Source organism: Lynx rufus, unplaced genomic scaffold (genome assembly GCF_022079265.1).
Source record: "Lynx rufus isolate CCGP_SWC_20201006 ecotype Redwood Valley unplaced genomic scaffold, mLynRuf1.p SCAF_5, whole genome shotgun sequence".
Taxonomy (NCBI): Eukaryota; Metazoa; Chordata; class Mammalia; order Carnivora; family Felidae; genus Lynx; species Lynx rufus.
In genome coordinates, this window is record NW_025814867.1 from 96,598,556 (window position 1) to 96,624,433 (window position 25,878).

The 25,878-nt window shown below is 38.1% G+C and overlaps 1 protein-coding gene across 2 annotated transcripts in view; it reads left to right on the forward strand.

Annotated features, from left to right (window-relative positions):
• LSAMP (limbic system associated membrane protein) overlaps positions 1–25,878 on the forward strand; it is a 646,514-nt gene that overhangs the window by 317,480 nt on the left and 303,156 nt on the right. The gene's annotated exons all lie outside the window — the stretch shown is intronic.

The following is a 25,878-nucleotide window of genomic DNA, read 5'->3' on the forward strand; positions in this document are numbered from 1 at the left end:
ACACACACATGTATGTAGTCATTTAATGATATCTAGTCCCAGCCATTTATTTTATAGATGGAATCTAGTTCCCACTGAAATGAATACACACCCACCCACACACACACACACACACACACACACACACACACAGTTTATTTGTTTTGTTTTCTTAAAAGCTGGCTGCACTCTCACATTATATCCTTTGTCTTTTTTCAGCTGATAGATTGACGTAAGCTCCTAGTTCTTTCTTTACCCAGGATAACACAACTTATTGCTACCAAGTCCTGACTTTGACAAAATTGTTATGCAAATAGTATCTCTACAATAGAAATAAAATGTGGAATAGCATTTTGCAATGCCAGAATATATAGTGCTATAATCCATTACTAAACATCCTTGCTACACAAGTTTGTGGTCCTTTACCAGCTGAGACTCAGCCCTACCCAGACTTACTGAATCAGAATCTGCATTTTAAGAGATCCCCAGAGTATTTGTATGCACGTAAAAATTTGAAAAGCACTGATCTACATGATCTTATGGATGAAAAATTCCACGTTAAATATTGAAAGTACAAACTTTATAATTGATGGGGAGTGGAAGTTTAGTGTAATGTAAAAACTAAAAATTAACTTGGATTTAGATTCGTATTTGAGTCTTGACTCTACTTCCTATTTTCATTTATAGAAACTCAAATTACCTCCTACTCTTTATCACGCATGTGTGTGGGTGATGGGGATACAAAGATAACTAAGAGCCTCTGGTCTCACAGAGCTAACTCTGTAATCCTAAACAAATCTGTAAAAAGATGGTGGATTGAACACATAACCACTTTTGCTCTCCCGAAACTCTACTATACCTGCTAAAAAGGGATTTTGTTTCCCTAAAGACATACATACAAGGGGAGGTGGAGAAAACAAGACAAGAGAGCACAGCAAAAGCAATTTTGGAAGCTGTAAAGCAGATGGATGAGTGAAACTGATTTAGCAGACATGAAAATGCTGAAGTAATGAGGAGAGCTGAAAACCAAGCTATTTCTCCCTAAAAACTCTTTAGGAATTGGCAGCACTATCTACCATTGAAAGTTGGGGAAATATCAAGCTAGGGGTAGGGGGACAACTAATATAATAGAAGTTGTTTGTATGATGCTTAAAAATGAATTAAATCCCTAGATCTCTTCTTCTCTCCCTGCCCGTGGCTGATTCTTACTCGCTAAACTAAACAATGTCATTTAGGTTCATTCTCCTGAAGAAAGTAAAACAGAATCTCTATACTGGGGATGCCAGATACAGTTAAGAGTGGGGTACATGACAGTTGTATAGTAAATATGAGGTCCCCCATCCCAGCACTAATTTTCCACTGAGACTCCCAAATATTGGCAGCCAGATTTTACCTTATATGTAGAATATTGCACAACCCTTTTCTCGGGAATATAACCAATTCAAAAGAAAAAACCTAGAAAAAAGAGGGGAGGCATCATAAAATAAATATCTGTTGGTCCATACTGATATAAATAATACTGAGCAAATAAATTGATGTGGGAAGAGACAAATCTCCCATGCAGAATAGTTCCAAATAATCTATGTAGATACTGTACCTTCCACGAAGTGGAGCATAACTCCCTACTCTTTAAGTGTAGTCTGTTCATAGTAACTTCCTTCCAAAGAGGACAGTATGAAAAGGGAGAAGAAAAAAAGTAACTGTACAGGAGAGAATCCTGACAAACAATGTTTTAGGCAGATGATTGAGGTTGGCATCAACAGTGACAAGTCATACTGATAATACGTACTCTTCATAATAAGGGTAATGAAAATGACATTTAGTCCTGTGGTTTCCTCCCCCAAACCCATAACTCCAGCCTAATTATAAGAAAAACATCAGACAAATATTATTAGAGAGACATCTTACAAAATACCTGACCACTACTCAAAACTATCAAAGTCATTAAAAACAAGAAAAGTCTGGGGTGCCTGGATGACTCAGTTGGTTAAGCATCTGATGCTTAATTTCAGCTCGGGTCATGTTCTTATGGTTCATGAGTTTGAGCCCCACATCAAGCTCTATACTCATGGTGTAGTGCCTGCTTGGGATTCTCTCTCCTAGCTCTCTCTCTCTCTCTCTCTCTCTCTCTGCCCCTATCCCACTTGCTCTACCTTACAAAATAAATAAATAAACTTAAAAAAATAATAAGAACAAGGAAAGTCTGAGAAAGTGTCATAGTCAAAACAGGCCTAAGAGACGTGTGGAATCCTTGATGTGATCCTGGGAAAGAAAAAGGACATTAGGCAAAAACTAAGGAAATATGAATAATGGGATGCACTTTAGTGAATAATACTTATGTATCAACATTAGCCCATGAATTGTGATAAATGTGCCATACTAATATAAGATGTTAATAATAGGGGGAAATTGTGTGGGATTTATGTTGAGTTTGTCCTAACTTTGCAATTTTTCTAAAAGTCTAAAACTGTTCCAAAACTAAAATTTATTTTAAAAATAAATAAATAACAGGGGAAAAATGAAACATCTTACAGGAACAGCACAGCCTGATTGTTCTTCAAGTTGGTTCCCAGGCAAGGAGTCCTACTTATAACACTAGAATTTTGAGTCACCATTTCTTTGATCATTATACAAGGTGAATTTATTTTAATTTACCAGTACTTCAGATATCACTTTTCCATATTAGTACATATAAATCTAGTGTTTTTATTAGTCCTTGCTGCAATAAAAATTACCTAGATTTTAATAGCTTAAAACAAAAACGATTTTATTTTTTTCTCAAGATCCAGGAATTTAGATAGGGCTTGACTAGCTGATGTGGTGTTGATAGAAGTTGTTCTGTGCTATTCAGCCCACAGTTGGACTGGTCTAGAGGGTTCATATGGGCTTCACTCAATTGTCACACTGGTAGGATGCCTGAATGGGTGGGCTCACCCAGAATTCTTGTCCAGAGTACTTAATATACATGGACTTTCCAGCATGGCAGCCTCATGAAGATCAAACTTCTGACATGGCTCCTAGAGACAGTCTTCAAATAACTCACATTTTATTTCCCATTTTAAATATGATGAATAGCATATGAACATTATCAGATACCTAACAAATGCTGGAAAGAATATGAAAGAAAGGAGCCAAAGTGAACAGGAAAACGCCGCTTGAAGGAAAGAGAGGATTTGAACAGAGAAAACTTTGAAATATCATTAATATTCTTAAGAGAAAATATTGTAGATTGAAAGAGGTCTTGGAAATTTAAAATGTGAGGTTAGAAAGGAAAACTCACTAGATATGTTGACAATAAAAACTGAGAAAATCTCTTAAGAAGTGGAGGCAAAAGACAAAAAAAAGATGGCAGACAAAAGGAAAAAAAAAAGATTGTATTATAGGAAAAGTCTAGGAGACCTACCATCCAAATGATAGTAATCATAAACAAAGAAAGTCGAAATAAAGGAAGTGAGGAAATCATTAATGAAATAGTTCAGTAAAATCTTCCTGAAGTGAAAAATACGAATTTCAACCTGGGTTGAAATGATTAAAAGCACATGGAAAATAGATCCACCATAAGGCACCTTATCTTGAAATTTCAGAACACTGGGACAAACACAGGAACTAGTACACATCCCAGTGGGAAAAAAGAATGGAAAAGTAAGTCACATTCAAATGATCAGATATCAGGAGATTTGGGACTTCTTAATAGCAAAACTTAATAACAGTGGAAAACATATTCAAAATTTGGGAGGAAACTTATTTCCAATCTAGCATTCTATATTCAACAAACGATGTTTTTTGTTGTTTTTTTTTACCCTTACACTTGGTTGAAAGACATCAAATTCATCAAATAATTTACATGTCATACATCTTAATCAAGAAATTACTAAAGGCTGTGTTACAACAAAATTACTAAATAAATAGAAAAAGAGAAAGATACGAACTGGAGACAATAGGAGACTGTAGCCAGAACAGAGGCAAAGAGAAAGAACAGAATTGTAGCTCCGTAAGAAATGTAGGAAGAAAACAGCTGAGAGGGGACCAGATTCTATTCCAAGCTCCCTGCTTACTAGCTAAGATTCCTTATGCAGTGTAATTGACCTATTTGTGATTCACTTTCCTTCTTTTGTAAAATGGGGATAGAGTACCTACTTTATGCAGATTGTTGTGAGAATTTAGACTAATAATATATATTTGAGCAATGCCTGGTGCAGAACGAATGTTCAGCAAATATAGGTCTTTACCATTTATTATTAAGGCCCGTCCTTGCTTTGCCCCCATTCAGTCTCTATTAAAAGTCACATAAAAAGGAGTGCCTGGGTGGCTGAGTCAGTTAAGCATCTGACTCTTGGTTTTAGCTCAGGTCGTGATCTCATGGCTCATGAGTTCAAGCCCTGCGTTGGGCTCTGTGCTGACAGCATGAAGCCTGCATGGGATTCTGTCTCCCTGTCTCTCTCTGTCCTTCCCCGGCTTGCTCTCTACATCTCGCTCTCTCGAGAATAAATAAATAAACATTTTTAAAAAGTAACATAAATATGTTGGCTTATTTTAAGGAAAAAAAATCAGTTCTTCCCCCAAATGCATGCTACATTGTTCCCATTTTATCAGGCCATAAAATCTGAGCTAGACTAAAGATTCCATTTAAAGTGTTTCCAAAAACCTTTAAAACCTGCAAACAATTATAAAGATATGAATAATAAGCAAAACAATTCCTTCCACTTCATAAAATACTATTGAAAAGCATCTACATTTGCAAGTTATCCTGGATACTAAAAATGGGGATACTCGACTGTTAACCCAGTGGCATAAAATAAAACAAAATGTAATACCATGTAGGGACTCTGCACCCTGCTGGCATAATAACAAAACCAGACAAAGAATGCCAAATTCCTAACTTTATGACCCACATGGAGGGATGTTCCAAAGCATATGCAGATCATCAGAGTCTGAAATCTACCTGAGGGGTTCACTTTCTGTATTTTCATTGTGTGACTTATTTGGTGGATATATTAAGATAATAAATGTTGATAGCATTACTGTTAATGTTTTGTAAAAGCAAAGTTACTGTTTCTTTTAAATATGTGAGTGTAAAAAGTGTCACTACTGCTTTATTAAGTGTCTGATTTTATTACATCGCAGGATTTCATTATGCCCAGGGATCTCAGGTTTTCTGATAGCAGACCCTAAGGCACCAGAAAAAAAATGTAGTTCTGGAATGCATATATTTTGTGAAATAAGGGATAATATAATGAACACATTCACAACCAAATAGGAATAACAACTTCCCTTTCTACCTTCATCCTACCATCGCATGCACTGTCCAGGATTGCTCTGGGCACTGCTCCCAGCCCATGTTTCCAAAGAGCAACCCAGCACAGAAAACACTGTGACAGATTCAAAAAACAAAAGGCACCAGACAATTTACAATTATGTTATTCAGACTGTTGCAGTAAGAAGGAAGGAAGCATGGGGTTTAAGGGCAGGGAGTTATCAGACTCTTATGGAATCATGAGGAAGGATGGGGATGAGTCTTACCTCCTATTATGTGAGGGCACTGGGGTTCTTTGCAGCTAGCCATTTCCAGGAACACAGAGCGGGGAGATTTTCTAACCATTCCTGCTTTCCCGGAATGCAGGCTTTAGATAAAGTTCTTTTTTCCCCACGTGGTCTGGTACTATTTCCTTTCTTCCCATTCAGAATGTCAGCTTACTGAATTCTATCTCAATCACTGTTTTCCTCAGTGTGGACATTTTTGGAAACCTCCTTCCTCATTGCGCTTTGTATCTTGCAATCATTGACCCCCTTGATTCATTTAAAAAAATGTCTCACATCTCATCTTTCTTCATTCCATTTTTGTGGCTAGTAAATAAAAGCAATAGTAATGATAAAAACAACAATGACAATATCCACAGTTATTTAGTAACAATTATCGATCATTTTCCACATGCCAGGTGCTATTCTAAGGTCTTTACATGTAGTGATTTATTAAACCCAAAAATAATCCAGTGAAGAAACAGAGACTTAGAGACGTGACATAATTTGCCTAGATTATTACATCTGATGTGTGGTACAGCTGAGATTTGATCTTCTTCAGTCAGCCTGCTCCAATTACACTAGTCTAACGTCAGAATCCCACAGCACAAAGCAACAAATGCACGTGGGGACACAGCCCAGTGTTAGAATCACTTACAAATCCTGAGAGTCTTAGTGAGGGAGGGTCTTTGTGGCTTAGGGAAACAACTTCCCCATCTAAGGTGTATTTTACTGAGCATAGTGAGTTAACATTACAGTCTAGTCTCAGACCTGACATATTACACAGATATTCATGTTGGTTGTCCCAGAATTTCTGTTCTATGGGAACACTGTCTAGAACTACTACTAAGTAGGTGAGAGGAAATTGTATTATTCAATGATTAGCACATACTACTTGTCTAATACAATCATTTTTAAAAGCAGAGTTCAGGGGTGCCTGAGTGGCTCAGTAGGTTAAGCATCTGACTTTCGCTCAGGTCATGATCTCATGATTCACGAGTTTGAGGCCCGCGTAGGGCTCTGCACTAATAGCTCAGAGCCTTGAGCCTGCTTCAGATTCTGTGTCTTCCTCTCTCTCTGGCCCTCCCCTGCTCATGCTCTGTCTCTCTCTCTCTCTCTCTCTCAAAAATAAATTTAAAAAATTAAATTTAAAAAACTGTAAAAAGAATATGTTACTTGAATTAACTATTAGTAAATACAACACATTGCAAATGCCTGTTATTAAAATGGCCTAGTGCAAGAGAAATGAAGATCTCAATATTGGTGTAGATATTGTGGGGTGAATTAGCTTAGGAGGTTGAAAGAAGATTCCCTGGAGAGACAGCACAGTTAGTTCCTCTGATAGTTCTCTTTTCAAAGCAAACTCTTTCCTATCTTCCTTCTCCAAGTACAATCACCAGGAGTTCCTGAACCTGCCTTGTACATTCTACCAGATCCTGTGATTCCAACTGCAGATTCCTGGGCTGGTTTAGACGTTGAAAAAACAAAACAAAACGCAAGATATAAGCTATGGATCAAAAGATCTATCTATAAATACTAAAAGGTTGAGTAAAGATTGTAACATTTAACTATTAAATGAATGACTATTTTATAGGATATGAGCCATTCTAGTTCCTAAACTTTTTACTAGTTTTCTTGTCATAGTCATTTGGAAGCTCATGCCCGTCCCCATACCTCTCCTTTGAGTTCTAAGGGAAGGATGTACTGGCTGTTTTAGACCATGTAGTCAGGCTGAATTCTGTTCTCTCCCATTCTGCCCTTCATCATATATTTGAGCCTATTTGTGAAGGTGCACACACCTGCATACTGTCTATCACTAAAGAAGTGATTGGTTTTGATCGGCTGTAGACCCAGGATCCACATTTTTGAGGGGTGTCCCTCTCCTGACCTTCAACTCCCTTGTTAAAAACATCTGCAGAGCTCCAATTTCTCTGGCATAGCTATTCAGTATCCCAGGTTAAAATGTAACTTTCTGTTTTGTAATCCAGGTAGAAAGTCTTATCTTTGCAAGAAAGCAGGCCTCATCTAGAGCACATGGCTTCCGTCCAGGTAAATCCCACTGAGTAATTATCTTTCACATAGTGGAGGAGAAGCTGTCTTTTACACTCCAAACCTCTCCCCATCCTTGCCTTTGAAAATTCAGTGTAGGTAGCAGAAGCAGAGGGGCTTTTCCGTGTTGCCAACGTGTTGCCAGAGTTCACTTGATTTTTCAAAACATCCTTTACCGAGACCACCTCAACCTCACTGAAAGCACATTTTAAATTTTTTTTTCAACGTTTATTTATTTTTTGGGGGACAGAGAGAGACAGAGCATGAACGGGGGAGGGGCAGAGAGAGAGGGAGACACAGAATCGGAAACAGGCTCCAGGCTCCGAGCCATCAGCCCAGAGCCTGACGCGGGGCTCAAACTCCCGGACCGCGAGATCGTGACCTGGCTGAAGTCAGACGCTTAACCGACTGCGCCACCCAGGCGCCCCAAAAGCACATTTTAAAATAGGTAGCCAATAATCCCCCTCATTAGAAGACTCCTATTAGAAGACGAGTAAAAAGGGAATGAATGTCATTACCCAAATTAATTGATAAATTATCAGAATTAATGAAACAGAATAAAATAATAACAGTCTTACAAATCTGTGCAAATAACATACTTCACAAATTTTTCATAACCTATGACAAAAAAAGTGAGTGTGAAAGGGAGAGAAGGAAGGAAAAGAGAAAGGACTGTATTACTTTGTGAAGATCTGTTTTTACAAAGGGTGTTACAGGCTGAACTTTCAAAGTTGGGACATTTTGAAATCAGTATTTATTAAGTGATTCTAAATAAGCTCTTTGGACACTCTAATGGCATTGATGAAAATGAAGAATTTATTCCTGTGTCAGTGTAAATTCATGAACCCACATGTGTCAAGAATTGCTTTTTGTTAGGCACCAGTCAGAGGGAGTAAACTTCCTATGGATCAAAGGAAGACACTATGTAACTGTTTCTCAGCCACAGTGCCTGGTTGCCTTCACACAGCCCACAGCCAGCTGGCCTCCAGTCAGCTCCCAAACTCTTTCTATTGAGAAGATGTGCCTGGCAGTCTGAGACTGCATGAGAAGCTGGAAGGTCTTTGTAGCAGTTGGTACAGTCACAACGTGCTTCAACAGTGGCTAGAAGAGTCTCAAAGGACTGGCTGGCATCATTTATTTCCTTATCTTATACTGTGTATCACCAGCTATGGCAAAAAAAGGGAAAAAATATCTAGGCAAACTGTAAAATACCTCTTAAAGTAGCCAAGAGCCCTGTAAATGTCTTCAACATGCCAACGATCCCACCCTCCAAACTTTCAAAAGGCTTTCAGAGAGTTGATGGCTCTCCTAGGTTTGTGCGTGTTGATCCTCAAGGCCCAGATGTGCACTGTTTAGAATTCTGGAGTCTGCTGTGAAAGCACCTGGGATACCCAAGCAACAGCTGTAATTCTAAGCTTCCACTTCAGCTGTGGTGTGTTTCAGGAGGATGGCAAGTAAAAGTGCATTAAGTCAAGTATCATTCTCGCCTATAGCATCTTCTTCTTGCTTTTCATCTGACATTGAGAAGGAGTGGTATAGCCATGAGGTCTTTTGGGGAGATTTTGGCATGCCCTCACACCCAGCATCGCCAACTGGAGAGGTAGGGTGAATAGGTTTAGTATTTTAAAGTACCATGAAAGAGTTAATTGTGTCTTCCGATTTTAGAGAAGTTTACCCTACTTCACTTGTGTATGGTCTGCAAAGGATCACCCTGCAACAAACATGTTTTCTACAATGCCTTTGTCCTGTGCCACTCTGGTATCTGATCTTCTACACTATTTAAAAATGAAGGATTTAGGCAAAAATAATATAATAGAAAGGGTTAGCAGCTCGTGTAAAATTCTTAATGTCTTCTAATCTTACATGTAAAATAATACTTGATATTCCTACATGATGGACAAAGATTGGGTGAACTATATGGGAAAGAAACACAAGCAGGTCTCATTTGCTTTTTGTTCTTGGCTTGTTGATTTTTTTTTTAACATCGCCTCAGGCAAATTTGCATCTGGTATTAGCCTCCCAGAAACAAACTTTACTACACTGTGGAGAATGCTCTCCACTTATTTGTTGCTTGGGGCTAAAAGGCTGAGCTGTTTTGCATTGAATATGTATCTTTGATCTTGCTTTATTTTCCTCTTGCTATTTTGTTGCTGCTAAGAGCTGATGATTAGGAGAAATCCCTAAGTGAAAACTGCCAAAGGGGTTTGAAATGATGAGATTGGACTCAGTGGACAGTGCTCACAATGAGTTCTGTGGGGGCCACAGGGGCCCTGTGTAGAACTCAGTGATTGGGAAAGAAAATCAGCTTAGGCTCACTTAGAGAAAGCATCTCCTTAATGAACAGTACATTCTTTGCTCTTTTGTGCTCTGATTCTGGCCTCTAAGTGCAGATTTTTCTTAAATTCTTATTTTGTTACCCTCAATCACAGTATTCTGTGATTCTGGTGTTATACAGAGGTAGAATAGTGCACAGGAAATTGTATATTTGAAATTTCCTTCATTGTTAGAGAATTTTTTATTGAATGCCTGCAGATTTTTATGTGCTCAAATCATTTCTGAACTGATATACTTAAAGAAATTAGGGACTCTGACTTCCTTAATTTTATACTTTAACAAAGGTATAATTTTAATGGGAAGCATCATGTGACATGGTAGTAGGTCTTGTCTAGAGAAAAGAATGTTCACAAAGATTAAGGGATTCATATTACTTAAGAGCAAAAGTTAAAGACATATAAATAAGCCTTTTTCTTTGATTCATGGTCTCAGTTTGTGAAAAGGATGGCAGAAAATAAATGGAATGAGCGGAAGTGACACATAAAAAATGAACAAAAATATATGATTTATACCATGTCTATTAAATCACTGTGTTCTAGACTCAAGCCAGAATAAATATACTGATTAATATTTAATAATTAGTAGAAAAATATATATATTCCACTTCTGAATAAGGCCATCCACACCACGATTCCTGAAGATTGAATACAAGGTCATATCTTGAGCTATAGTAATTCCTTTAATAGCATTCTTTGGGAGAATACCTTGATTGAGGGTAACAGAATAGGAACTCTAAGAAATCTTTCCTTTGAGGACAATAAAAAGCAAGATATAAATCATTAAAAAACATTGTGTTAATGCATATACTTTTCTCATTCTGTATTTTGGGGAAGTTTTTCATGATCCTCATGACTGTAGACTGCCATCCAGAAAGAAAAGATTATATCATGTAATATTCAGAGAAAAGAAGTGTACAAAATGTACTGATATTAAAGACTGGAGATAGTTTTATCTCGAATATCTAGAGTGTCCAATATTGACTGGAAGCCTCTAGAAAGTCTAAATTCAGTAGCTTCCCAGACAACAAAGTATAAGTAAAGAAAATTTCACTTTATCTACCTCTTTATCGCCCTTCTTGGTTGTTTTCTTGGTCATATTATTATCTTTTTTTAAGTTTATTTATTTATTCTGAGAGAGAGAGAGAGAGAGAGAGACGATGGAGGTGGGGTGGAGGGGCAGAGAAAGAGGGAAAGAGAGAATCCCAAGCAGGCTCCATACTGTCAGCATGGAGCCTCATGCGGGACTTGAACTCATGAACCTGTGAGATCATGACCTGAGCTGAAATCAACAGTCGTTTGCTTAACCAACTGAGCCACCCAGGCATCATGGTCATATTATTATTTTGAAATAAAAAATAATTGCTAATTTCACAGTGAAATATAGTGGGGAATGAAAAATTTTAAAAAGTTTTTGAGATCAAACTGGCCTATTTCACTAGAGATAAACAGTGAAATTATTGGGTATGACTTAGTCACAGACCCTCCATAAGTTCACAAAGATTAGGTTATGTTGTCCTTGGTGTGACATCTAAATATTAATAAAAAATATTAATTTCTATCTGTAAATATGAACCTCTAGGGCAGGAGACACCAGTAAGATAATATCAAGGATAGTATTCAAGTCCACTAGACAAGAAAAGGGGCAATGGTGAATTTGAAAACATCTTATGTTTTCACCATACAGCATATTTTTAGAAATTCTTTGAGTTAAGTTTCCACTGCATATTGTATTTCTTTTTCAAAAAATTTGTTTTTACATATATATTAGAGTGCATCATAGATACATTTTTTTTTCAACGTTTATTTATTTTTGGGACAGAGAGAGACAGAGCATGAATGGGGGAGGGGCAGAGAGAGAGGGAGACACAGAATCGGAAACAGGCTCCAAGCTCTGAGCCATCAGCCCAGAGCCTGATGCGGGGCTCGAACTCCCGGACCGCGAGATCTGCGGGGCTCGAACTCCCGGACCGCGAGATCGTGACCTGGCCGAAGTTGGACGCTTAACCGACTGCGCCACCCAGGCGCCCCATAGATACATTCTTAAAAAGATAGTATCATCTCTTCTAGGCAGAAAGAGACAGAGAAAATGATAGCAACAAGTGAAGGAAAATAAAATGGTTGGGTTAGAAAAGACAAAAGGGTCTTCTCCTGCCACACTCCTCTTTTGAAACCATTGAGAATAGTAAGACTCTTCTACCTTCAAGATTGTATTTGGAAGCAGAAATCTCTAAGAATTTGAAATGAAAAGAGAAAGACTCTTACATATTCACTCATCCATTGAACAATTATTAAGGAATTTTGTGTCAGGCATTTTGTGAGGCAATAGAGACCCAAAGATGGAGAAGATATGGTTGTCCTTCATTTTTAAACTAGTGATGAGACGGAAAAAGAATTAAAATGCTAGGGCAATCAAGGAAGCAACTACAGAATTAGAGCATGCATCACAAGGGAAGGCATACCTGGGATGGATTGTGTAGTAAGTAGGAAATTGCCAAATGAAAGAATAAAGTTCCTAGCAGAGAGGGAGTTGTAATGTCAAGAGATCAAGCTGGAAAGGTAGGTTGCACTGACATAGGTTATACTAATCTATTTGAACTGTGAAAAGTAAAAAGACCAAGTGCATTTAAACAAGAGGATTACATGATCAGCTTCATGTATGTTCTGTATAAAGGATGAATTTTGTAACTGTTAGCGAGGGATGAAATATCGGAAGTCAGAATACCAGTTAGTTATCAGAGGCTATAACACTAGCTAGAAGCGATATTGACAACAGATGAGAAGATCCCAAACAATGATAGTGATAGTATGGATGGAGACTAGGAGTCAATCTTTGGGGGGGGGGGGGGAAATGTAAAAATATATTTGATTATATAAATTGCATGGAGCAGAAGGCAGCAAGGATGCCTCTGTGGCTACTAGTTTGGATTAATAGATGGATTATGATCCCATTAACTGAAACTGGAGGTTTAGAAAGAGGAAAATAATAAGATGGAAGATGAGTTTGGTTCAAAATAAGCTGAATTTAAGGTGCCTTCAGATATCTATGTGGAAGAGCTGAGTATGCTGTTTTAGATACCAAAATGATGAAATATAATTAAAGCAAAAACAAACAACAATAAACAACAAATGAAATGTATGAAGACAACTCTTTGAAGCAAGGAGAGAAGAGAAATACAATCCTGGAGGTGAGTGGAGAAAGAGGAGCAGATTATGGATATTAAGAAACGGTAGGAGTTAGGATGACAGACAAGAAAATGAAGAATGAGTGGCATATTGTGTTGAAAGCTATACAGAGATTAAGTAGGACAAATACTTAAAAAATAAATACATGGGATTTGGCTATGAGTGGATTACCAACATCCTTCTAAAAGTGGTCTTAATTGAGCCAAGTGGAGGTGACTTGTCCTTAGGGGAGAGTGGACATTAGTCAATGTAATATTGACAACTACTATCAACATTATGATTAATAACATAACACTAACATTATGTTGACTGTTAATTAGTCCCTGCCATTCTTGCTGCTACTCAGATCCAGTTCCTGAGCACATATAGAGATTTCAACAGAGTACCTGGTGCCATGTCAATAGATCTTGACCATAAATGGTAGTATAAGTAATCCAGAAGAAATAGAAGAATGATTTCAAAACAATGTCTTATTAATCTTCACTTAGATTTAGCTCTTCCTCTCTCTCTCTCTCTCTCTCTCTTTCTCTCTCTCTCTCTCTCTCTCTCCCTGTCGTATCATTTAACGGCCATATTTTGAGAGTCACAGTGAGAGAAGATGCCTCTTTTGTAATACACTCTCAAAGGTAGAATGTCCTAGGGACAGAGAGGGGTGGGAAAATGAAATACAGATTCTCTCAGGCTGTAGAGATGGTGCTTTTGAATCATGTGACTCTTCCTAGAACTCAGTGGGTGACCTTCACCTTGAAATATCTGCGTGTCTCTATAACTGAGGCTGGCTGTGAAATTTTAGAATTAAATTACGTGGTGGAAGTTGTAGTACCAAAGGTAATGGCCTTTAACTTCCTCTGTCTCCCAGGTCCAGACACCAGTTACTTCCTGTCCCTCCAGCCCCCTCCCAGGTCAGGGCTCTATGTAGTTTGGGGATTGCAGTGTCAGGTACCAATCTCCAGTTGGAGTAGGCTGAGTTCATTACAGTATTTCACAGATGGATTTTCATCTCAAATTCATCAAGTCTTGCCTTCATGCCCATTTTCTCGGTAACTTCTGAAGCTATTTTTAATGACTTGAGCCCTAGTCCCATTCACATCCTGATTGTTATTATGGTCAAGACAGGCCTTCAAGGAAAGGTTTAGGTGAGGGGGAAAAATGATGTGAAGAGAAAGGAGAAAAGCCATAAGAATTGGATATTATACAAGGATGAAGACCTTCTTACATCATTGTCCTTCAAAAGAAAGTCCTGAGGTGGGGGGGGGGGGTGGGGGGAAGTACTTTTGGAGTTAGGAAACAAAGGAGTCAAGGTGGGGTAGAATGTGGGTGATGGCAAAGCAAACGATGAAGTAAGAAAAAGCCCAATGATTATAATTCTCCATGTGAGAACTGTCCGTGTGATTTATAAGCATTCATCAGTGATCTATTGGCTTCTTGTCAGTGGGGGGAGGGGACTACTATATTTCCTTCAGCTAAGATGGATCTGTTTGATAATATGTGCTCCTTCAATTTGCAGCTACCAGAAGCCCCTATTTCACATCTGTATCCACAAAGTACATTTAAAAAAATAGACTTCTTTTGCTCTTTATTTTCATCTGCCTTAATTTCTTTTACCTCTACCCATAAAGGCAAACTAGACAGCAGAGCCCTTTTCTTAACCCACTGAGCCACCCAGGTGCCCCTGCAGAGCCCTTTTCTAATGGTAGCTCTGATAGACAGTCCCAATACTTACATATTTACTTATGTACTTACTGTGTGTTAACTCTGTTATATCATACATGCTGTATTTATTAATTGCCATGTCTTAGAGGGCATAATTTGATCCAAATTATATCTAAATGCATGTAATGGGGAATCGTATTATAACGTGGTTCTGCTCCAGTGATAACATTTACATAATGCTGTGTATGATAAGACTATAAAGTAAGGGGCTGGGTTTTCAAGTAAGACTTATGGAAAATAGTCTCCTGACTTTACAGCCATGTCTCATGCAATAGAATATTCATCCTAACTGCATTATAATTTATTATGAGCACTTTTATTTCCCTCTACTGCTAGAACGAGATAAAGAGTAAACTCTGCAAACTATAGAGCACATTTTTTACTTCTAGAAGTTAGCATACATTTGATATTTACTTTGTAATGATTCAGAAGGTAACAAGATTTTCTTTAATTAGCTGTGCAATTGTTTTTAATTGCGTAGCGAGTAAAAATTTTAGCTAGAATTCTGAGCCAGGATTCTCAAACTAATTTTATTCTTTCAAAGGTATACCTAAAGGTAGCTTTATTTTCCCCTTCTAAATGAGAGGGGTTTTTCAGAAATAACAGAGACACATAGCAAGAATCCAAACAAAAGCAAAATTTAAGATTGCTTCTCATCCTCACTCAACCAAGTAGTGAGGAAAGAGGAGAATCTGTAGTTTAAAAGAGAGGAAAGAGTTATAGATGCATGTACTTCAACTAGAGGATAATTGCCAGTCACACACGGAGAAGAAGAAAAGATAAGCCTTGTTCTTGCAACCTGAGGGTTTATAAAGCGTAGACTGTGACTCATCCAGTCCAAGAGGAACCCCAATTCTGCCAAGCAGATTGTAGCAGATCACAATGTACAGCATGGACCAGTTGTTATCCTCTGTCCAGGCTGCCCTCGGCTCTAACTGGATCTGATAGAAAGTGCTGAGGCATTTAAGATCTAAGCTGCCTGTGCATAGGTGTTCCAAAAAACAAAAACAAAAACAAAACAAAACAAAAACCTTACAAGTGTTCACAGATGGCATTAGTACCTCGATTTACAGTGTTGTACCATAATCATACTGCATCATCTTGCTTTCAGTTTAACACCTGTGGGTTTTAGGGGACCAACTACTGACTAGAGAGACCAGAGGGGTGTCAGATGCAAGAGAATCCAGGCCTGTAAAAGGAGTTTGCCCCAGAAATACCTATTAATAAGCAAGGAATTGGATTAAACCGTTTCTGGAGGTTGCTGGAGTTCGCCTAACAATGGGATTTATGCAGAATGAAATGCCCAAAATTCAAATTATGAAATGTGATGGGGAAAAGGTCTTATTAGGCTCTCTCAAAGCTTACTGGTATTCTAAATACTTTAGTCCGTTTAATAATCACAATTGTATGAGAAGATAGTCCTTATCCTTGTTTTACTGAAGAAACATATGGAAGCTCTTTGTTAATAGTGAACCCTTTCAGGGCCAGACACTGCTCTGTATATTTAAAATTCACGCATTTAAACATTACAACTACCCATTGAAGTAGAAAATTTTATAGTCTTCACTGTACAGATGAAGAAACTCAGGCACAGAGAAGGTCAGCAAATATCCTGAGGGTACAGAGCAAGGATCTGATGGAGCTAGAGTGAATGCAGAGCAGGAAGCTGGCTCTAGCTCCTCAGCCTGAACCCGTAAATATGCCCAGTGCTGCCTTTCCTCCACTAGGTAACTTGCAGAAGCTGCTAAACTATGGAACCCATGACTTTTCCATTTCACTACTGACAAGGAAATGGAGAACCTTGAATTATGGTGCAATTAAGAAAATCATGATTTATTTTCTAAACCAATGGAGACTCTGGAAAGAACCTAGAAGAGTTATTTTGAACCACTTATAAACGTTCCTGGGATTGATCCTAGCTGTGACTGAGATAGAACTCAGTTCTTCCCTGGCCTTAGCCTCAATTCTGACCACTTTTTAAAATTTCTATCTCCTGGGACACCTGGGTGGCTCAGTTGGTTGAGCGTCCAACTTTGGCTCAGGTCATGATCTCACAGCTCATGAGTTCAAGCCCTGAGTCGGACTCTGTGCTGACAGCTCAGAGCCTGGAGCCTCCTTCAGATTCTGTGTCTCCCTCTCTCTCTCTGCCCCTAACCCATTCTCATTCTGTCTCTGTCTTTCTCAAAAATAAAGAAACGTTAATTTTTTTTCTTAATTTCTATCTTACTGTTTTCCATTCATTTCTTCTGTGTGAATGGAGAGATGACACAATTGATGTGAAAACAAGAGGAACACAGACTGTCCTAGAATTGCCAGTTTGCTGAGATAGACTCAGAACTTAATTTGGTGGTTGATTTCTGCTCTTTCTCTACTTGCTTTCCTCACCTGTACCACCTGCATGGATATGGGTTAATGCTTCTTAAAGAAAATGAACCTGAAGATATAGCAATACATGTATTATATATATGCTTATCTAAGGATGCATGTATGACTGGACAAGTGCTCACTACTGATAGTAAGAGATAAAAAGCATGTCTAGGGAGGACTTTTCATTGCTTTAGAAATGACAGACAGACTGTCCTGGCTTTATGATTTGCCATTGTGGATTCTTTTTTGCTCTTATAGGTGATGAATCATTCTAGTAGATAGTAACCCAAACACAGAGAGGGTGCTTTGTCAACATAGCAAATGCAAATAACTGGTGCAAATTGAATATTTAAAGAATTACATGATTGATCAGAAAGTCTGGGTAATAATATATTTAGTGGGTGTCATCAGACTCTCTGAAGAGATAAACTTTTTGAATGGTCTAGGGAAATCGATGATTTTCCTTTATAGCCACTGCTATGTATAACTATTTTCTTCTTATCTACCATACTCTCATCATGATAGAATATGAATATGACAATAGAAATTATTTTATATCTTATAAAAGATGTAAATCATGTACATTATGATTTATGTACATCCACGTACATCACTTCATTTTATTCATGGAACTACCCTAAGAGTAGTTCTAGGGGGTTGGGTCAAGTATCATTAGCTTTATTTTACTTATGGAAAACTAAGATACAAAAAGGGTAGATGAATTACCTGTGTTCTGAAAGTGAGAACTAAAATCAGTTATCCTGCAGGAACTAAACAGTATACCTTTTACCCTAACATTCCAACAGAAGTGTAAAGATTCCTAAATCATCATGACAGTAATAGATTCACTTGAATCTGGTTCCTGTGGTTTGCTGCCTCTCTGTTCTCACCCACTCTGGAATATATGTTGCTACTTGTCTGTGTGTGTTCATATGCATGGATGCATGCAGGCACTTGTACATGAATGTGTGCAAAGCAGCTAGGATGAGGAGAGATTATCATACCATGTAGATACTCTGTTGGTGATAACTGGACTAAAATTCAGTAGGAATCTAGAAGAATAAATTATTATCAAACTACGATCAGTTTCTGGTCCAAGAGGATCAAAACTAAGGGAGGATAAATGCATAAGAACAAGAGAATGAGGGGTGCCTGGGTGGCTCAGTCAAGCGTCCGACTTTGGCTAAGGTCATGATCTTGCAGTTTGTGGGTTCAATCCCCACGTTGGGCTCTGTGCTGACTGCATGGAGCCTGAAGCCTGCTTCAGATTCTGTGTCTCCTCTCTCTCTACCCGTCCCTCACTCATGGTCTGTCTCTGTCTCTTTCTCAAAAATAAATAAACATTTTTTAAAAATGAACAAGAGATTGAGGCCAAGAGCGTAGGCGGGGTTAAAAGCCAGAAATCAAGTCTAGAAGGAGGTAGAGATGGAGCAAGGCAGCGAAAGAGCTGATGCTACTTGCTACAGACAAGACTAGCAGGTGCACCTAAGGGTCAGCAATGAATCCCCACAATAATCTTAATTTCTGAGTTTAATCTCAGAACATGGTAATGAAGCCGAGATGACCCAAAATGGTTAATAATTTTAAAATATTTAAATTTGGGGAGCCTGGGTGGCTCAGTCGGTTGGGCGTCCGACTTCAGCTCAGGTCATTATCTCGCGGTCCGTCAGTCAGCCCCGGACTCTGTGTTGACTGCTCAGAGCCTGGAGCCTGTTTCGGATTCTGTGTCTCCCTCTCTCTGACCCTCCCCCATTCATGCTCTGTCTCTGTCTGTCTCAAAAATAAATAAACGTTAAAAAAAAAATAAATAAATAAATAAATAATAAAAAATAAAAATATTTAAATTTGTTAACTAATTTGGCATATATTGTTTTTAATGTATTTGCATAGTGTTCCTGGAATTCCTTATACTTAAAATAATATGATAAATTCAGACTAAGAACTTCTGACTCCAGAGAGCCTACATTATTCCATCCTTTGCAATTCTTGATTTCACACACTCATGCTGGGAATGGACAACTTTAGGTCTTATTCCAAGAATAAGACATTTCATGATAGTGTGGTGGATTCAGTAAGGATATTGTTTGTAGGGTTAAGTTTACACAGGAAACAGCATCAAAATAAAGGGCCAGCACATTGTTGAAGACTTCTTTCCCATCCACATCTTGAGTCATTACATGTCTTACATGTCATGTAAGGGAGAGTCACAAGTGTGAAAAATGATAAAAGTTAATTAAAAAGTAGCTTTCCAATTAATAAAGGTTAATAATTTCCTTAAATCTCAAATTGCCCCAATTGAGTTGATTCTTCCTTATCTGTTCTGGATGTTACAGACCCATTTATGTAGAGAAAAAAAGAAAAAGACTAAGGTTAAATGATTTCTTCAGCATTAAATTAGGAAGCAACCAGGTTATAGCTTCCCCATTCACCATCATTTGTGTACAGATCTTCCTTGACTCATGGTGTGGTTACCTCCCAGTAAACCCAACATAAGTTGAAAATATCTTAAATCAAAAGTGCCTCACCTACCGAACATCTTACCTAGCCTATCCTACCTTAAGTGTACTCAAAACACTCACATTAGCCTACAGTTGGGCAAATTCACCTAACACAATGCCTATTTTATAATAAAGTATTGAATGTCTTATATAATATATTGAATGCTGTACCAAAAATGAAAAACAGAATGGTTGTAAGCATATCGGTTGTCCACCCTCGTGATGGCATGGCTGATTAGGAGCTACAGCTCACTGCCACTGCCCTGCATCTTGAGAAAGTAACTGACCATGTATCAGTAGCTGGGGATAAGATTTATATTCAATATTCAAAGTATGATTTCTACTAAAAGTGTATTGCTTTCACACTGTTGTAAAGTCAAGAAATTTTAAGTCAAAGCATTGTAATCTGGGGACTGTCTGTGCAAGATTATCTTGATGTATAATTATGGTACTAAAGTAACACAGTGGGGTGCCTGGGTGGCTCAGTCGGTTGAGCGCCCGACCTCGGCTCAGGTCATGATCTCGCAGTTCGTGAGTTCGAGCCCCGCAGTCGGGCTCTGTACTGACAGCCCAGAGCCTGGATCCTGCTTCAGATTCTGTGTCTCCCTCTCTCTCTGCCCCTTCCCCACTCATGCCCTGTCTCTCTCTGTCTCTCAAAAATGAATAAACGTTAAAAAATATATATAAAGTAACACAGCAAAGGGGCATGTTTCATTTACTACTAACTTATAACCACAGCATGACTAGACTTCATTGTGGTGTTTCTGTCATGAGCATGACTTACGATTCAGGGACTTTGCTGGTGGCAGTTAAGTGTCTATAAATTAAGATGCATATGCTTGTGAAAAAAACACCATTACACTGTAGACGTTTGCCATATGCTACCAGATATTTAAACCAAGAGACCATGGTCTAACTCAGGGTTTGTCAGCTTCAGGCCTGTAGACATTTGGGGTATCTTTATTGTGGAGGTTGTCCTTTATCTTGGAGGATCTTTAGCAGCATCCTTAGCCTCTACCCACTCAATGCCACTAGCAACCTCCCCACTTCAGGTTGTGACAACCAAAAAATGTCTCCAGATTATTTCCAAATATCATCTGCAAGCAAGATTTACCCCCACTTGAGAACCACTAATCTCACTGTTCTTTCTTAATTTTTAAAATAAATCTCTTACCTATCCAGTTCCACTGCCCTGATCCTTACAATTAAGTATGAGGATCAATAACTGGTAAAAGATTGAGAAAATGTTCTCACTTGTGATCAACGGATAAATACAAGATTATATTCTTCAGAAAGAAAGGAACGTTTGGATAAATTCTAATGGTAAATTGGTACATTTTTAGCAGTAATGTTTGTTAAATATGAATAGATGTGCCTAGAGGCAATTGAACAGGCTTAAAATCTGGTAGATCTGTATCACTTATATCATGGATATACTGTCAGTAAATATGCTATTAAGAAATCTATTGCGGGGCGCCTGGGTGGCGCAGTCGGTTAAGCGTCCGACTTCAGCCAGGTCACGATCTCGCGGTCCGTGAGTTCGAGCCCCGCGTCGGGCTCTGGGCTGATGGCTCAGAGCCTGGAGCCTGTTTCCAATTCTGTGTCTCCCTCTCTCTCTGCCCCTCCCCCGTTCATGCTTTGTCTCTCTGTGTCCCAAAAATAAATAAAAATGTTGAAAAAAAATTAAAAAAAAAAAAAGAAATCTATTGCTACAGATTGAATTTAGCATTTCTTTTCTGCCTCCAATTATAGTCATCGTTTTAGAAGCAGGCTTATACAGTATAAGTAGAGCTGTCGATGTACCTGTTTGTATAAATGTACATAATATGCTTGGTATAAAGTGTTTGCAGAGATCCGATGCTTGAGATTTTTATGGGTGCATTGATTTTCTGTGACAGTTTTATGGCTGCAGATATACGGAACGAGGAACATAAAAATGTGTTTGTTTGCCCTTCCTGTAATTTTTTCAAAGCTGATTTAAAAAACAAAAATCACAGGCCCATAGGTAAGGTAAGTAACCCACGTGGTATTTGCAGATTCATGGTTAAAGTGGGCAAGCCAGTAAACATTTATCTACTGCTTTATGTTTCTTTTTACTTTTTCACATGTGACATAGAGTATGTAATTCCCAGGGATGATGTTTCTTCATAATGGAAACAATGAGCATACACGTTTCTGTCCTTCACTTTTATGTTAATACCACACTAAATAATTCTCTGTAAATTTACCTTTGGATCTGATACTTAAAAAAAAAAAATATTTTGAGAGGGGTGGGAGAGAGAGAGAGACAGAGAGAGAGAGAGAATTCCTAGCAGGCTCCACGCGTTCAGTGCAGAGCTCATTGCAAAACTCAATTCCACAAACTGTGAGGTCATGATCTGATCTGAAATCAAGAGTCTGACACAACTGAGTCTGACCGACTGAGCCACTCAGGCACCCCTGTATCTGATACTTTTAATTATTTCTTAAGAAATGTTAAAATAGTTACCCATTCATCTGCACTTCTTAGATAATTAATAAATATTTGATACTTGTTAAATACCAGTTTGTTAAATTCAGTTTATTTATTCTACATTTCAGTGAGCGCCTACTGTGCACATGGTGGGTGTATGCTGTTAGGTCCCTTGAGAGCTCCAGAGGTGAATTCAGGAGGGTCACTGTCATTCATAAGCATACAAGGAAAGATAAATGCAAATAATTCTAATGCAATGTGGAGTACAGTGAGGTCATAAAAAGAGCCAAATAAAAGGATGGGATACTAATAATAGAAGATTTCCTAGAGAGATGTATTATATCCCCATGTTCTCAGTTGCCTGCCAAAAAAATCCCACCTGAAGTGGAGGGACATTCTCTGCCCCTCTCTCCTTGGCACCAACACCCACTCTTTTAAAGGAGCAGTCCTTTCTAAATCCTGGAATGATTCGCAGCATTGTAAACTCCTGGAAGAAACACTCTATTAAATCTAAACAATACATAACACGTATAGATTTTTAAAATACATCTCTTCACACGTTTCCAGCTGTAGCCATGGCTGATTTTGAAGATAAAGTCATTAGGTATCCATTTCTGAACTAGATTATCTGGTATTGAAGCAGCATTCTAGGTGGGCCGGGGTGGGGGTGGGGGGGCAGGTAACTCATTATTATGTCATGATGGCATGGCATGAGAATTCTCATTTACTCTAGAGGAATGCCTAATGCACAGCTAAGCCAACTCACTTCCTATATGGGAGCACATGATGCTTGCTGGCCAGTCAGTGCATGCTGGGAACGTGGGTCTGCATTAAATTGGCATTTAACCATTTTTGAATAACTAGGTGCTCTGTGACTACTGTGTGTCACTAGTTATTTTCACTGAACAAAGATAAGTTCTACATGTTGAGATTATTTTGACTTTTTCAGTCTTTTCCTTGTGCACTTCTTATGGTTTGAAATAGTTACCACCTTAAATCAAAATATTAAAATTTTGAAAAGTTAAATTGGTTCTGAAACTATTATGTTTGCCGTTTTTCAGTATGAAAGTTTTGTAATGTTGTAAAAAGATTATTTTCTACTTTAGAGAGTCAGTACTTTGAAACCACTGGCTACATTAAAAAAAAAAAAAACCTTAAATATCTGGAGGAGTCGTTTACCTTTTAAAAATACTACATTGTTGGGAAACCTGACTGGCTCAGGGAATGGAGCATATGACTCTTGCTTGACCTCAGGGTTGTGAGTTCAAGCTCCCCATTGGGTGTGGAGCTTACTTAAAATAAAAATTAAAAACAAATACTACATAGCCAAGATGTACATTAGTATCTTGGGTAACCATACTAAGTTAGTAAAAAGTGTGAGTGTATATATGTGTGTATATATACATATATGTGTGTGTGTTTATTTGTAAGTAAAAGGTAAATTTTAAAAATAAATGTAAGAAGAAACATAATGTAAAAATAAGACGTTATATAGATTGTCATAGCAAATTTTCATGTAATGTATTGTCTTGGTAGATGCACTTTTATGGGTCTGGCAATTTTGCTGAAATAGTCAATTACTTCTTTAGGTAAGATAGTTCTGAACATCGCCAGAGAATAGTTTGGAATAATGACCTATGTGATAATTTTAACTTTCCCATGGATAAAAATTGCTAAAATGTCCAGAGGACCCTAAACACCTGTCTTAGAAACTCTACCTTGTGCTCATAAGGAAATTTGTTCAATTCATTTGTTGACGCCGTAGGGTTTGGGAGAGGAAAGTGTAAAAGAGGTAATCGTCTGTCCTCCTCCCTGTGCGTGTGATGCTGTCACTTTAACAAGAGGCATTTATCAATACCTAAGATTACATAACATAAATTTTTGGAAGCACCTAAATGAATAGGGCAAAGTATCTATCTTTAATTGATTTGTAGGCCATATCTATGTAATATATATTGTATAGTCTTTTTTTTCCAAATTGAACATATTAGGGCCATATTTGGGGCTAGACATTATTCAGAGTACCTCCCTATGATGTAGCATATCTGTTTCCTGGTGTGTTGAGCTGCCTAGATGAGAAAAGTGCAAGGAGGTTCATGATAAAGGTTTAAAATGCATTTACAGAGGTCAATTTCCATTCTTCTCAGTAGAAAAGAAGAACACAGTAAATCCATATCAATAACTTCATTTATGATATAGAAATGCAGCAAAGCAGCCTATTAACTCATAAATGATTCTCATTTAAGAAGTGCCACAAATACCATGAAGGACAGAGAAATGATGACACAAAATAGTAGAACAGGAAAAGTACAATCAGGTCTGGAAAGAAGCATCAAGCATCCATGAAGTTAGCTTTGTACTCCATTATGGAGAAATTCTAAATTATCAAGCACATATAATTAATCCCAACAATATCTTCATGGCAGAGAGACCCATATTGGGTAACAGAGATACCAAATGATGATTTCATCTACTTATGTTTATGAAAATAAATAAATGCAGAAGAAAAGAGACACCTGCGTATCATGGAATTCAAGTCATTAAATAAAATTCTCGTGTTAAATAAAATATTAAGTTCACTTAAAAATGATGGGATAAGGGGGTCTTTTGAACGATAGGTGAGGTATTTTAAAAGGATTCAGCATTTCTGCTTTTAAGAAAGATGGGTTGGCCTCTGTATAGTTACTGTAGACAGCCTGTAGATAAGGCATTAATTTCCTATCTATGCATAGGTACAGAATCTCTACAACTGGCTTTTTTGACCTAAGAGAAAACCTGGATTGGACTCAGTTTGGAAAATACAGAACATGGTATTTTAATTGTTCTGCTGTCATGCTCCTGGCTTCTTCTCTATCCCTCATGCCTCAGAGTGCTGAGCAGATGGCTCTACAGTTGTGAATAGGGTCTGGGACAATCTCCCTGTGGGGCAGACATAAATCTTGCCAAAGGGATACAGAGAGAAGTTTGTTGCTCAATTTTTCCATTTCCCGATTCTTGCTGAAATTGAAGGGGAAAACTATATTCCCCATGAAGCATTTAAAAAAAAAATTTTTTTTAATGTTCATTTATTTTTGAGAGAGAGAAAGAGAGAGACAAAGACAGAGTGTGAGCTGGGGAAGGGTCAGAGAGAGGGAGACACAGAATCCGAAGCGGGCTCCAGGCTCTGAGCTGTCAGCACAGAGCCCGACTTGGGGCTCGAACTCACAAGCCACGAGATCATGACCTGGGGTGAAGTCAGATGCCCAACCAACTGAGCCACCCAGGTGCCCCTCCCCATGAAGCATTTACCCCTTCTCAATGGAGAATCCATTGATTCTCCAGTTTCTTTGCCTCTTTCTTGAAAGTTTCAGAAAGAGATCCTGTTAGGTTTTTAAAATAAGTATTTATTAAAATAAACATTTTTCCCCTTCATCTTTCATAGAATAGGAACCACGGAACTGGTTTATTCATCTCCCATAAAATATTGAACTCATTCTGATGTGTCGGAAATGCTGGTAGCAAGCTGTTTTGCCAGCAGACAACCTGCTGCCCTCAGCAGCTGGAACCAGACATAGGCAAGAAGATGCTAGCTTTGATTTCCCTGACACAATACCTTTCTTCTTACCTTTGGACCTGTTCACACACTTCTTACTCCTGGGAGAGGGCATTCCAAACTTATAAGAATCCAAAGCAAATTCTGAAATCTAGTCTAGTTTCTATAGCAGTGGGGCATGATTTGAATCTACCATCACACTCTTGTGCAAATTTAGGAAATACTTATGAAAGAATTCATACAATTCAAAAGTCA